General features: G+C 47.8%; 1 protein-coding gene across 4 annotated transcripts in view; it reads left to right on the forward strand.

Annotated features, from left to right (window-relative positions):
• The window catches only part of SERGEF (secretion regulating guanine nucleotide exchange factor), a 249,553-nt gene that overhangs the window by 22,006 nt on the left and 215,098 nt on the right, over positions 1-12,449 (forward strand). The gene's annotated exons all lie outside the window — the stretch shown is intronic.

Below are 12,449 nucleotides of genomic sequence, written 5' to 3' on the forward strand. Positions count from 1 at the left end.
CTCGGGGTTTGTTTTTTCATGGCCTCCCTTCTTCCCAACCTTTCTAGAGCTCTTGCTGACTGACACAGTTTCCCAGACCAGCAGTTTGTAATTCTTAAGAACCATTATCGTGTCAAGGCCTTCTGAACTTCAGGGGTTCTCAGGAGTCCCCTTGCCTGCTCTTCGCCTGCTCATTAGTGACACACAGATCTGTAGACTCTCAAATACCTGGTGACTTAATCCAGTACTTTTGTAGGTTTTCAGGTCAGCTTCAGTTATCCGGGTAAGTCACACATACTACACGTTTGAACACACAGACATAGACTTATGAGTATTTATATCCATGGTGCTTTTAACTGGGTCTTAAAAAATTTTTTAAGATTGTTTTGGTACAGAGGCCTATATAACAAAGGTGTATAATAAACTTTCCATATTTACCGCTTCAGCGGATGCTCTAATTATGTCATTCATTTGGAGGAAAATCATGACTTTCCTCAAAGAAGTCCAGACTGCTTGAAGATTGGGACCATCGACATACATTTTTCTTAAAGAGACCCTGAGCATAGTAGCCGCTTATTTGTATAATTGCTACTCTCTCTCTTCTCCTCCAGACAGTGAGCTCTGTGATAGGAGGCACCATATTCATCTTGCTCACATCTGTATCTCCAATGCCTAGCAGAGAAGGTATTCATTGCCTACATTAAACTGTTTCTAGTTAAAAGAGACTAAACATATTCAAATGCATAGGAGGCAGGGTAGACTGCGAGGATTTCTGACCTCTTTCCTTGGACTCGCTGGTCCATGATCAGAAGGCTTCAGTTTATCTCTTTGGATTCAAGAGTCCAACCAAATCGGTTCTTGTTTATTCGGAACCTTTTGAGCAGTGTGCTAAGCCTTGAAGAAACAGAAAAGATGTGGGCCGTGCCCTCCCACTGCAATGTGTGGACAGGCTTAAGTCTAAGAGTACAGAAACAGAAGACTTTATCATCCATCTGTCCATCATACAGATGGTGAGGATCTGTTTATGTACCATGCCTTGTACTAGGTCCTAATCCTGCCCTCAAGGAGCCCACTGTCACTAGGGGAGACAGACCTGCTATCAGATTTCAGTGCAGCAGTGGAGCCAAGTCAGTGTGCAGGAATGGCACAGACACTAGCAGTAGCCTGAGTCACTGGGTGTTAACAGGTAGGCGTTTCATGCTTAGTCAGTCTTCAAAGAATTGCAGTGCGGTGAAATACACTTACTACCAAACCATAGTGAGTTTAGTTGAGTCTGTCAGTAAATCCGTTAACTGGTTAGGCAGCTGACTAATGAAAGACATAAAGATGTTGCTGCTTTGATTCTAGCTTTGCAGCATTGTAGCTCATGCTGATTTCCACGTCTGGGCCAACAGCCCAGCACTCAGGGTGGGAGGTTGGAATCGATGTCCCTGACACTGTCTGAGTCACCCCAGCTGCTCTGGGGCTCAGCTTCAGGTCTCCACCTCCACTTGAGAGCGTGATCTTTGGGTAATGTTTCAGCTGTTTAATTAACTTGTTAATTCAGATCTCTTGTTTATGCACTTTGTTATTTTCCCCTTTCTCCTGAGTCCAGAGTGGTTAAAAGCTGGGATGTTTGAGCGTCCTGGTTGTTGCACTGAGTTTTGGGTAGATGAGCGTCTCCTGCTGTTTGGTTCACCAGTTTTGCCCTCCTCCTAGCAGCCGTGGAAGCCTTTGCCCTGGCACGGTGTCATTGGCAAGAAACAGCCAGGGCTTCCAGTTTAATCAGACCCAACTGCTCATTTTAATGGGAACAAGATTTGCTCACATGGTCAAAAGCAGCTCATTATTGGGCCAAGGAGTTACTTGGCTCTAGTTGTTTTCACAAGCTCCAGTGGAGAATTGTTCCTGGGACCTACCTGCAGCCACATCAGCACAGAGGCTGCCCCCAGTCTCCTTCTGGAACACATAGGGGTGTGTTATTGATTAAAAACAGCTTATGTGCAGTGACCATAGATCCGTCCAGTAAGGTGGGCTGGGCTGGGCTGGGTTAGGATGGAGACGGGGAGTAGACTGTGCTTTCTCCCTTCTCATAGTCCCTACACCAACTTTGTCCCTTGGGGGACATTTGCAGTGTCTGGAGCCATATTTGGTTGTCATAACTGGGGGTGGGTGTGCTACTGGCATCTAGTTGGTAGAGGCCAGGGAGGCTGCTAAATGTCCTACAATGCAAGGGCAGCGCCCCCCGACACAGAAATACTCAGCCCCAAATGTTAGTGGTACCATGATTGAGAAATGCTGCCCAAGACTGCCATCCCCAGTGGTAGGTGCTTAGCGAGGGCAGTTCACATGGTATCAAGATAACTTTACTTTAGTTCGTCTATGTGGGAATCTGGGATGCAGTCTCTGTCCTCCCTCTTCAGGAGTCTGGTGCCTACCTGCAGTGCTTGCGATGGAAAAATACTTTTCTCCGTTAGAGACACTTGGAAAGAGTCCAAGAGAACCTGTTCTAATCTGGGAAAGCTGGCAAGGTACCTGTGTCTCAGACTGGTGGAGCTGCATTCTAGAAACCTTTCCTAAGCTGCTTAATGTCCCCGATCATTGTTCTCGGGAACTTCATGGGACTCCTGTGTGACTTTATCCAGGCTCGGTGACCTGCGGCTGTCTCCTCTGAGATTCATGAGTTCCCGGCCCGAAGTGCTTCTAGTGAGAACTGGGTGGTGGATCTGTGTGCCTTCCTAGTTGGGTGACCTTACTTGAGTCACTTCACCTGTCTAGGCCTCAATTTCCTCCTCTCTCATGCAGGATATTAAAACCTACCTCCATTCTACAGACAGCTGCTGTGAGGTTCAAATGAATGAATCTGTGTGAAAGATCCTAACTAACTGTAAAATGCTGTACATACCTGTACAGGGGGTGCCTGTGCTTGGGATGTGTGAGAACATTAAGGAGTTAGCAGTTGCTTTTAGAAAGGCTTCTGTTTCGGCAGGGTCTGTGCAGGGCTTGAGACGCACCAGCTTCTCCCCTCAGGGCTCATGAACTGGCCAGGTCTGACAGGCAAAGTTTCCTGAGGTCTTTCACTTACATGCAGCCAACACGTAGCTCTTATATATTATCAATATAAGATCATCATGGCCTTACAGGTAATTTTTCCTGTTAAAATCTCTGATCACACTATTCTTCCTTCAATGGATTGTATACATACTACGAAACTGTATTCTTCCTACAAAATGGATTGTATACATCCATTTGCATTCTTATTTGTTTAATGTCTAGACTGTAAATTCCATGAGAGCAGTGTCTGTTTTGTTCACGGCTGGATCCCCAGCCCCTGGCACAGGCCCGGCACATAGTGGATGATTAGTAACTGATTGCTGAACGAATGAATAGATGGCAAGGTAGAGAGAAGCGTGGCTTTGAAGTCAGACAGGCCGAGGTGTGACTCAGCTCTGCCAGCCTCCTGATTGTGCCAGTTCCTCTCCATCACCACCGTGGTGCAGGCCACTGTCACCTTCTTGCTGGATCCTGCAGCGGCCTCTGCCTGGTGTCCTCATCTTCCCACATCGCTCCCTCTCCGCCCAGTCTGTTCTCCATGCCTCAGTTGGAAGATCTTTTCAAACCCATGTGTCACATTCCAGTGGCTTCCCATTGCTCTTATGATAAAGACATAGTCCTTAGTGGTCACCAGGCCCTGCGTGGTCTGCCCTCTGCCTGCCTTTCCAGCCCTGTTTCTAACTGAGCTAGCTCTTGATCTCTGGCTGACCTCTACTCTGGCCTTGGTACCTGGAATGGATCCTGGATTTTCCAATGTTCCCTCTATTTGCCACACTTACCCTGCTCACCTTCTTCATTTTGACTTAGTTACATCCTTTTTTTTTTTTCCCCCAGACCTCAACTTAGTCATCACCTCCTCAGGGAGGCCTTCCCTTGACATCCCTGACTCATCACTTTTCCCTTCTATCTCTTCTCAGGGCACTACAGCCTCTCCTTGGTGCTATTTTCTTTTTTTTTAAATTAATTAATTAATTTATTTATTTTTGGCTGTCTTGGGTCTTCGTTGCTGCGCGCGGGCTTTCTCTAGTCGCAGCGAGCGGGGGCTACTTTTTGTTGTGGTGCGTGGCCTCATTGTGGTGGCTTCTCTTATTGCGGAGCACGGGCTCTAGGCTTCAGTAGTTGCGGCTCGCGGGCTCTAGAGCGCAGGCTCAGTAGTTGTGGTGCAGGGGCTGAGTTGCTCTGCGGCACATGGGATCTTCCTGGACCAGGGCTCGAACCCGTGTTCCCTGCATTGGCAGGCAGATTCTTTTTTTTTTTTTTTAAACACATTACTTCTTCTTTTTTTTTTTTTTAAATTTATTTTTGGCTGCATTGGGTCTTAGTTGCTGAGCGGGCTTTCTCTAGTTGCGGTGAGCGGGGGCTACCTTTCATCGCGGTGCGCGGGCTTCTCATTGCGGTGGCTTCTCTTGTTGCAGAGCACAGGCTCTAGGTGCTCAGGCTCAGTAGTTGCGGCATGCGGGCTCTAGGGCTCACAGGCTTCAGTAGTTGTGGCGTGCAGGCTCAGTAGTTGTGGCACACGGACCTAGCTGCTCCACGGCACCTGGGATCTTCCCAGACCAGGGATCGAACCCGTGTCCCCCTCACTGGCAGGCGGATTCCTAACCATTGCGCCACCAGGGAAGTCTCAAGAGGTGGATTCTTAACCACTGCACCACCAGGGAAGTCCTGTGCTATTTTCTATAGGATTCTTTAACTAATTCCCATCCCACTAGACTGTAAGCTCCATCTGGGAAGGAGCCATGTCTGTTTTGCTCAACATCGTGTCCTCTGTGCTTAGCAAAGTACTTGGCACATCCGAGGTAGGTACTCAGTGCATGCTGGACAAATGAATAAGCCTCATTTCTCTGAGCTTATTTCTTCATTAGGAAAACGGGGAAATATTGCTGACCTTGGATGAGGATTAAATGAGATGGTGTATCAAAGCTTCCAGCATCCAGCACAGGACAGGGCTCATGTCAGTTCAGTATACGGTGGCTTCCTCTGCCCTTTGAAACTGTGGAACCATCAGGAGGTCAGATGTCCCATATCTTCTCTTTCCAGCAGAGGTCTCCGTAGGGCTGGATCTGAATGTCTCTGGATTAGTAACAGGTTGATTCAGGACTCTCCTGGCGAGTGCAGAAAGATCAGTGCTTACAAATGCTAAGTGCTGGTTGCTGGTGATTTATTAGAATTTCAAGGGGAATGATTTACACATGATCCAAACCTTAACATGGGGTTGGTCAGAATGTTTAGAGCCCGGTTGCCTTGGGGATGCTGGATGCTTTCCCTGGGCCACATAGTATCACAAAGCAGCCTTGTGGTCTCACAGAGGCTATGGATTGGAAAAGTGGGCCCCAATACAGAGTTCCTGACATTCTTCACTCTCTTCAGTTTCACCTTAAAAAGTCCTAAAGTCTTATAAGTTTTAGAGAACCAGAAATGGAAAGAGAAACTTCCTCACTTGGCAAATGAGAAAACTGAAGCAAAGAGGCAAGACAGTGCCTTTATGTCAGCATTGAGATCTCCCTGTGCTATGCGGCTGCTTCCCACTAGCTATCTATTTTACATTCGGTAGTGTATATATGTCCATGCCACTCTCTCACTTCATCCCAGCTTACCCTTCCCCCTCCGTGTGTCCTCAAGTCCATTCTCTACTTCTGCGTCTTTATTCCTGTCCTGCCCCTAGGTTCTTCAGAACCTTTTTTTTTTTTTAGATTCCATATATATGTGTTAGCATATGGTATTTGTTCTTCTCTTTCTGACTTACTTCACTCTGTATGACAGACTCTAGGTCCATCCACCTCACTACAAATAACTCAACTTCATTTCTTTTTATTAAGCCATTAATTTTTATACTAGAATCCTTAGAATGTCAGGAATGGATGAGAACTTAGAGCTCATCTGGCCTGACCCCCTCAGCTTAGAGATGGAGAAACTGAGGACTGAAGAGGGGGAAGCACAAAGTGTGAGGGAAGGAGGGAGGACAAAACTCGGGTCTCATGGCCTCGGTCTAGTGCTCTTTCCACCTTGTCATTTTCTCTCCAGAGATGAGGAGGAAATGTGGATGGCTTAACTACTCACACCCAGCGACTTGAACCAGGAATAATAGTTCCTTCTGTATGTGAAGTTCTGCTTCAAGAAAACACTAATTCTTACCTGAAATGTGTAGCCAGAGATTCCCTTAATGGAGTTGTGTGTGGAGTAGAAATTAGGAGATGGTGCTCCAGGAGCGTGGGTCTGGAGGCCACCCCAGGATTCACAGAGGCAGCCACGTTTCCATTTATGATAATACAATAGCAGTCATAGCTCTTGTGGACTACTTTTATCACTGTAAAGTGCTTTCATCTCCATTTTCTCATCTGAAGGTGGCAAGATGGGTGTTATTATCCTTGCTTTCCAGACAAGTCCCTAATTGGTTAACTGCACTGCCTTGGTTCACATAGTTGGGCAGAGTTAAAACTTGAACCTGGTCTTTTGTCCCCAAGCCTGCTACTCTAACTCCAAGTAGTGTGTATCTCAGAATGCTCTAACCCATGAACTAAACTTCTTTTACTTTTCAAAGAAACATTTTTTTCCAGCTTTTGCCAGTGATTCTCCCAAGCAGTAAGGAAGAAAATTCCTAGTTATCCTTGATCCTTCAGCAGGTATCTGTGGAATGCTTACCTAGATATATATAGCACTATGCTACAGACTACAAGGAAACATAAAATCCAGAACTACCTTCAGGAAGTTTATAGTTGGGTGAACAAATGAAATATTTAGTCGAAGAATGAAAAAATATGGCAGAGAGCCAGAGGAGTGGCCTAGACACTGAAGGCTCTAGGGTTTCAGGGGAAGGGGAAGTCAATGTGGGAGAGGGTAGTCAGGAAAGGGTGTGAAATCCTTTGGAAAGGTCCCATTTTAATGCGTGGAGAGTTTGGGACTTGGTTCTGTTGCTTTCTTTGTCCTCTGGCAAGACACAGAACTCTCTGGTCCCCTTCTTCCCATCTGGACAATAGGAGGTTGTGGACATATGATATCCAAGGGCCATTCCAGCTCTGAAATTCCATCCTATAAAAAAAAGTAAAACGGGCCTAAGGAAATTATTATGGGTGCATTGGGAGATTAAGTATAATGCCATTCATTGTAGCCTAATTTATAATGACAAAAACAAATACATGGAAACAAATGAAATTGTAGGGGGAACTAGTTAAATAAATTATGGTACAAATTTGGAATATATGGTATGTTGGAATATATTGCCCCTAAATAGAATGTTTTAGAAGGATATTTAATGACAGAGGAATACGCTCATGATAAGGTAAGTAAAAAGAGTAGGTTACAATAAGGTACTAGACTACAACTTCTAATTTTTTTTTTTCCAAAAAGAATGTTTGCATAGAAAGACCAGGAGGAAATATGGCAGAGTATTATCTCTGATTGGTGGGATTATGAGTGAATTTTATTTTCTTTTATATTTTCTATGCTGAATATGTAATTTGCAGTCTGATTATATCCCCCATAAGTGTTAATGAATAAACTTTCTCAGTGCAGGGAACTGGCCTCTTTGCTGGTGTACTCCTGTGTATATATATGCCCTTGACACATCACTTCCATGGACCTCATCTGGGAGTTTGCATGGAAAAGAGGCAAGAGGCTGAAGGAGGCAGGAAAGCGGGGATCTATTTTTGGCTCAGTCATGAGTCAGCTTTGTGACCTCAGGCAAGTCCCTTCTGAACATCCCTGAGCCTTGGTTTCCTCATCTGGAGAGGGGAATTGGAGGTCACAAAAGGTCCTTTGAGCTCCAAGATACACTCATTCCTGAAGATGGAGAATTTCTCCACTGTTGCGGAACCAGCTCAGAGGCCTCATAGGTTCCTTGAACCTGGCGTCCTTTTTTTCTGTCTTGCTCCACTGTACCTGCGCTTAGCTGCCTAGCTGTAAGATGATTTCTCCCGTTCAGAGTTCAGGGTAGGATGGAGTGGAGTTGAGTTATAGGGCTGAGCTGAGAGGGTGTAGTGACAGTGTTACACCACTAGAGGGAAGCATTGTTTGACTACTTCCCCCTTTCTCACTGTCCTATTTGCTCAGCAGGTGAAGAGTGGCCTTGATTTGCCTCAATTTGGTTTCAAATTCTAGAATTTTAGGTTTAAAAGGACTTTGAAGATCATCCAGCAGAACTCAGTTATGCAGATGTGAGACAATAGAGACCAGAAAAGGCAAGTGACCTACTTGAAGTCACACAGTAATTTTTTCAGGGTCTGTACTATAGGGTTTAGAAGAAGGCTGCAGACAGAGCCAAGAGTGTGGTCAGTTGAGTCCACAGAGCGTGGACAGTTCCCATGGTTGTGCGGGAATCTGAGGGATCTGCCTGTATATACGTTTACCCAGCTCCTCTGGCCAGGTGCCAAGAGGCCTGGAGATAGAGAAGAAAAGATAGAACTCGACCCTGAGGATCAGTGTCTGGTGGGGGAAGCCCATGCAAACACATTGATGCTACCTGTGTGTTTTCCTCACCCTCTGTCGCCCTCTGGCGGTCTGCCTAGCCTAGGATCCAGGCTGTGGTGGTGCTTGGAGACTGGTTTACAGAAGACCTGCAGGCGTCCTCATGAACGATGCCCTCCAAGGTCAGGAGGTACCCTGGCCACCTCCAATTTGTTATTTCCAGTGAATTTCTGCAGGCAGTGCTCACATATTCACATGTCCTATCTTACCATTTCTTGAGGTTTGCAAGGAATCCTGACAGTTTGTTTCCCACCTTCCAAAGGTTTTGTTTGCTTGACCCTGGGCTGACTCTACTTTTGGTTTCCAGGGTGCCCACCAGCCCTAAGCATTGTGGTAAAGCAGAATTGGGCGCTGGTCTGGGAGCCAGGCAGCTGTGCGACCTTGGGCAGGTTACTTCCTCTCTTTGGGCAGGGAGGTCAGGCTCTCAGCTGCAGCTGTGTCATCTCTGCTAGAGAGATGAAGTTCTGGTGTTATTTTTGGTGTTTGTGTTTGGCAACGAATACCCATTGATCTGTGGTCCAGAGGAGTGCAGTGTGTGTCCAGCTGCAGCAGAAGCAAGATTCACCCTTTGAAGTAGGTGCGCTCGAATAAGGGGCTTGCAGAGAGCCTGGCCAAAGCCAAGTGCAGCTAGGCCTGGAGAGCCACCAGATGGCAGCAGTGGGCAGGCAGATAGCCTTGTGGGTGAGGCCGGTATGGCCAGCATCCAGAGTCAGAATTAGCAAGGTCAGAGCTGAAAGGACCCCAGAGGTCACTACCAGGCCCAGAGAAAGAAGGAGGTTACCTAAGGTCTCCCTGTGAGTTAATCTCCTCGCTTGTTAGAAGAACTGAGATGGGTTTGGCCTCTAGCTGGCTGCCCCACAGGAAGAGTCAGGAGACAAGAACCTGGGCCCTGGGCCAGTGAGCTGGAGGTGGGAAGGGAAGGGGACAGCAGTTAACTGTCTGCCTTGACTGTGGTTTCTTTGAGCATCTGGTCCTAATGATCTCCACCCTCCCACCTGCAGTAAGGGCAGTGTCCTTTGTCTTTTCTGCTCCCCTCCTGTCCGCCCAGTTGTCCTCTGGTTCAGGGCCCTCCTCTTCGTCAAGGGTCATCTCGGAGTCCCCACACCCAACAGATGGGCCTTGCCAGAGGTACGTTGCAGTAAGTTAGCACAGTTGGTTGAACAAAAAAAAAATTTTTTTTTAATTTCCAAGGGGGTCAGAGTAGGGCAGGGAACCAATCTTTGCCAAACACCATGTACCAGGTGCTCTGCCAGGTGCTGCCACTTACATACTCATAACTCTCTGAGGTAGGGTTCATTTCCCCTGCAGTCCAGGTGAGGAAATTGAGGCTCAGAGAGGCTGAGTGGCTTGTCTAAAGTAACACAGCTAGTTAACCAAGCAGACACTGGAACCATGCTCTGTTTGATGTCAAAGGTCAAACTCATTTCATTTCCTCATGCCACCTCCCCTCAAAGCAAGTGCACTGGAAATGTAGCAAGCGACTCCCAGGCTGGAGGGCAGGGAGGAGCACATATGTTTCTCTCTTCTGTGGAGAAAGCTTGTGGTGGGCTGCCGTGGGGAGGAGGCCTGTGAAGCAGTAAAGGGCAGGTATTCGTGGAGCAGGTTCGGGGGTGGTGTCTGGCGGTAGAAGGCCTTCTGAGAAGAGGTCAAGTACCTTTCCTCTCTGCATCTGGACCCCAGCGGTTCCCTCTGCCAGGAGTGCTGGTCTCCCTGAGCCCCACCCATGTAGCGACTGCCACATTGCCATCACTCTGCCCACTGTCACCTCCCACAGAGGCCCTCGCTGTGCACCCCACTGAAAGTGGCTACCTCCACCCGTCTCAGACCCACTCGACTCCGCGCCCAGCTTTATTTTCCACCAGAGCAGTTTTCACTGCCTGAAACTACAGTATCATTGTTTGTTTACTCTTTTGTCGTCATTCTCCCCTCACCAGGTGTGAGCCCCAGGGGGTTAGGGACTTGGTCTGTTTCATTCCCCCTGGATCTCCCCTGGCGTAGAAGAAGGGCTCCATGAGGGTTAGTTGCATGGAGTGGCTGCAGTTTTCGGATGTGGGAGCGATGCCGTTTTCAGTGGCTGTGCTCAGGAGACCGGCCTGTGGCCCTGCCCTCTTCCCACCTTCTTGGAGAGGCCCAGGGCAGAGAGAGCTTCAGCTCCCTGAGGCTGACAGTGATGCCTGGTGCCCTAGGGTTGTGGGGTCTCGGCTGCCCCTTCTGTCCCTGGGGCAGGGGGTTGGCGCACCGGCCATGCTGCGAGTTCACAGGGTGGTTCTGGTAAGGGCTCGGAGGTCCCTGGCAAGAGGGCTGAGTTTCCATTCAAAGAACCCTCCTCCTCTTTCCTGGTGGGGATTGATTTGTTCCAGGAGCTCTCTAAAAGTGAGCATTAAGTGACCGGCCTGTAATTGCGCCATCATTTTTAGGTTCTTGACAGATGGCACTGTGCTTGCCCTTTCTCAGGGGACCTTGCCTGTCTCACGGGAACTCTCAATAATCATAGTGACAGCCAGTGCCTTAAAGTGCTCTCGGACGTGTGCCAAGATGAAAGCGGCCCATTTTTAGGAATCTTGGATCAGCTTTTTCCTAATCTAAGAGTGACTTTTTACCTTAGGAGGAAGCCTGAGGTAGCCAAAAGAGCCCTGAAGAGCCAGGTTCAAGTTCTAATTTGGCTGCTTGTTGGCTGTGTGATCTTAGGCAAGTCAATAACCTCTCTGGGCCTGAATTTCCTCATCTGTTAAATGAGAATCATAATCCCTAATTTGGCTGCCTCAGTGGGGGTATATATCATGTCATTCACTCATTCACACATTCCTTCTTTCATGCCTTCACTCTGTTATTCAACAAATATTTATTGAATAGCCGAGGTGAGGGCAGGGCATTCCAGGCAGAAGGAATCCTGGAAACAAAGGTATAGAAGTGGGAAGTGCACCCTGGCGTGGTTTGCTTAACATGGAGCCAGAGAGGATCAGAAGGGACTGGAATCCCTCAAGAATAACAGGCATGGGTCCTTATTCAGGCTTTATTCTGTGAGCAGTGGGAGGAGCAGCTGAAGGTTTCGGGGTGGGGGTGATATATATGAACAGGGGAGGGAGGGCCCTGCCTCGGGGCAGCTCTTACAGGCTGCTTTCTGCTCACGTCTCTCTGTGGCTGATTTTGAGGTACTCTGGATTCCCAGGGGGACCCTCTCCCCCATGACTTGGGCAACCATTAGAAAGGCCGAGACTGGTAGGGACTGGAGTTACCTGGCTCACTGGTCCACCCTCTGGGGAGCTGTCTCAGGCCACAGGGAAGGTTGCGTTTCCTTCCATCTTGAAGCGTTTCATAAGGGCCTGAAGATGAGCAGCTTCGGGGTTTCTCCCACACGTCCCCGAGGAGATGGAGGGTGTGGGGAAGGGTTATTCATGTTTACCAAGGACGCACTTGTGTGCCAGGCATTTTGCCAGGGCTTTGCAAAATCATCTATTTAATCCTTACACAAAGTTTGCCGAGCAAGGCTCCCTCCCGATTTTACGTGTGAGGAAACTGAAGAGAGGTTAAGAGACATGGATTCAGCCCACCTAGTTACTTGGCCTTACCTTGCTCAGAGTGAAATGGGGTCAGCATTGTCACCTTGTCTACCGGAGGACATTGTGAGGATCAAGTAAGATCCTGGATGTGACAGCACTTTGTACATGCAAAGTACCGTGTGCACAAACGGGATCATTGACAATACTGTACTGCTTCCCAGAGAACTCTCTGTGAGTCGCTTGGGCCTTTCCTGCCTGGGTGATAGAAGGTACCAACCTCTGGTTTCTCCTCTGTATACCTTCCTCCAGCCAGCCCCTGGGTCAGGGGCTCCGTTCAGCACTTTTCTCATTTAGCCTGCAAGTATGAAGGCACTGCTCTTCTTCAGAAAATTAACTCTACAGTACAAAATTAATATCAAAGTATGCTTACTTTTTTTGCCATTTTGGTGAAAACAATAAGAAGTCATGGACTTT

This window comes from Balaenoptera borealis (genome assembly GCF_965194805.1).
Source record: "Balaenoptera borealis genome assembly, chromosome: 11".
NCBI classification, from domain to species: domain Eukaryota; kingdom Metazoa; phylum Chordata; class Mammalia; order Artiodactyla; family Balaenopteridae; genus Balaenoptera; species Balaenoptera borealis.